Consider the following 2,514-nt stretch of genomic DNA (forward strand, 5'->3'; position numbering starts at 1 on the left):
ATGAATTCCCTGGAATGCGATAAAGGCCATTTAAAAATACATTACCAACAAGGGAAAACCGCAGTAAGCCAGCGGATACAAAATTATCACATGTAAATCGACATCATTCATAAACACAAACAACCGCCAGTTAGAGGGTATAATTGACAAAGCCGCAGCAAAGATTTAAAAAAAAAAAATCAGATAAAAGAAGAAATTAAACTACCTGCTTGAAGCACTCCCAAACAGCAGCGGACCACTAGGGACCAGTAAACGGAAAGACGCGACTTTACTGTGACATGGAAACTTAGCTCTTGAGATATCAGCTATCCCTAAACTATAAACTCAATTTAATCTCAGTTAAAAACAAGAAAAAGTTTATGGTATTTATGAGACAATTATGGGATATTAAGGATTTACTATTAAAAGGATATTTTAGTGCCTGTGGGATAATAGTATTTCAATTTTGTTACAAGAATTTTTAATTTGTTTATATACTTAAATACTTAGACGAAACAATGTATCTGGGACGTTTCAAAATGACTTAAGAGGGGAAAGTGGTGGCAGATTGATGGGAAAGTCTGGCCACGAAACGGTCATTGAAGCCTGGACGGTCCGGGAGGGTTCGCGTACACCCCATCTTCGTTTATGTGTGTTTGACATTTTCGATTTTAGAAAGTTTTAAAGAGATTAAAACATCATATAAGAAACTGAAAGGGTTGTGTTTTAAGCCCAATTGATTCTCCAGTTCATATGAAAATATAAACTTAGTTATCTATTATCGAAGTGGCTGTCATCAAAGTAAAACTGTCAGTCCGCAGTGCTATAAAAAGGGTGGACAGCTGTCTACCCCACCCATGGACGGGCAACATTTCACAGTCCTTTGGAAGTGACAAAGCAGCACCCCGAACCGTGGTCTCCACCCTGCTGGGTGGTGGGTGGGCCCTTTCTCAGATCCCCAGTCCCCAGCGCTCTGCCTGACACGTCTCACGGAGTCTGCAAATGTTGATTTCAAAAATATTTATGACACGTGAAGTATTTTTCCTTAAACATCTAGAGAAGAGTCTTCGAAGCTGCATGAGCAGAAGCCGCCCCTTCCTCCTGCACAAGCCATGCCCGGCCCTGGTTTTAGTTTTCTCACTGAGAAGGAAAAAGACAAGTATCGCCTGTCGCACTTGAAGCAGAACCTCTGAGCGGGCCGGGGTCTTCCCCACGGGGGACACGGAACCGCCAACAACAGGACTGCGAATCATCCCCCCGGCACTGGGAGAGGTGAGGGAGCAGCAGCCAGCCTGGCCGACGGCCCCGGGGCCAACCAGCCAGCGCGGAGCCCTCTCCCGAGCAGGGTTTACTCCTCTGCAGCTGCGAAGCTGTCAGGTCCCCTCTCCCAGCTCCACGTCCTGGCTGCCGCTTCGCTCTAACCTTGTTTACGTCTTGGCGACAAGATGACAGCACTTCCCTGAACAAGAAACAAACAAAAAAATGGCATCGCAGATCATCCTGGGACAACTACTAACCCCCGTGGTCTGGCCTAAAATCAGAAGGTGACTTAGTCACTACACGGCCAGCAGTGTGAAGACACGTTGCACTGGAAAGCTCAGGCACACAGGGTTCTAGAAACCTCTCTCGATCCTTGCCTCAGAATTATTTGAAAAAATGGAGGGAAGTAGTGTCAATATATTTAATGATCGATACTGGAATTACTTAGTTATTAATTTGCTATACCTATTTAGCTTAAGGAAGCTTCAAGAGGGCGTGAGATTCCTTTTGTCTTACAAGAAAAGATCATTACACTTAATTTTATATTTGTTGGGTCAAAATTCCTTATATTATTTAAGCCTCTGTCTATACACAAAGCAGAATCATACGAGTCTTAGGAAGTTTTAAAATGTTTTATTTTTATGGCATGAAATTAAGTGCTTTAAAGATCAGTGATGAAACTGTTTACGAAGCTTATTTAGATATATTCTTTAATCATATTTATGATCTCCATAAACACCACCTCATTTAATAATTTATCTCACCGTTTTACAATTAATTTATAAAGTAATAAAGTACGTTGTTAACGAAACAATTTTAACGTGACAGTTTGGCCAACACTTGTATGTAACGATGCGGACTGGAATTTAGCTTCATGCTATATAGTCTTACAATAGGCAGAGCTGTTTCTAAGTTTTATAGTTTTTATAGTTTTATACTTTTAAAATAATCTGAGTTACTTTTTTCACATCTGGAGTCTACATGTCAGGTAAAAAGGTTGCAGGTTCTTATCTGCAAAGCACATTAAAAACTGCAGTCTTACCATGGATGACCTTGCCTTTGAAAAACCAAGTTGGGGACAGTATTTGGTCTATTTCCCTCGTTTTCTGATACCTTCTGACCCCGGTACGTCACCTACGGGAATTCTAGCAGGACCCAGCGAAGCGCATCCCGAGACAGAGCACTTAACGGGGCGTCCTTCAAACACCCCGCTTTTACCACAATTTAAACATTTTAACTTAAAACCACTTAAGGGCCGGAACGCAGCGCGGTGCC

At 42.0% G+C, this 2,514-nt stretch overlaps 1 long non-coding RNA gene across 1 annotated transcript; it reads right to left on the reverse strand.

Moving 5' to 3' along the window:
• Window positions 1–377: 377 nt before the first annotated feature.
• On the reverse strand, window positions 378–2,438 carry LOC111732370. The gene is made up of 2 exons (XR_002777526.1): window positions 2,282–2,438; window positions 378–1,438 (listed from the first exon to the last, which is right to left on the reverse strand). It is a non-coding gene; the product is annotated as an uncharacterized LOC111732370 (long non-coding RNA).
• Window positions 2,439–2,514: the final 76 nt, after the last annotated feature.

This window comes from Pteropus vampyrus, unplaced genomic scaffold (genome assembly GCF_000151845.1).
Source record: "Pteropus vampyrus isolate Shadow unplaced genomic scaffold, Pvam_2.0 Scaffold449, whole genome shotgun sequence".
In the NCBI taxonomy this organism is placed as follows: domain Eukaryota; kingdom Metazoa; phylum Chordata; class Mammalia; order Chiroptera; family Pteropodidae; genus Pteropus; species Pteropus vampyrus.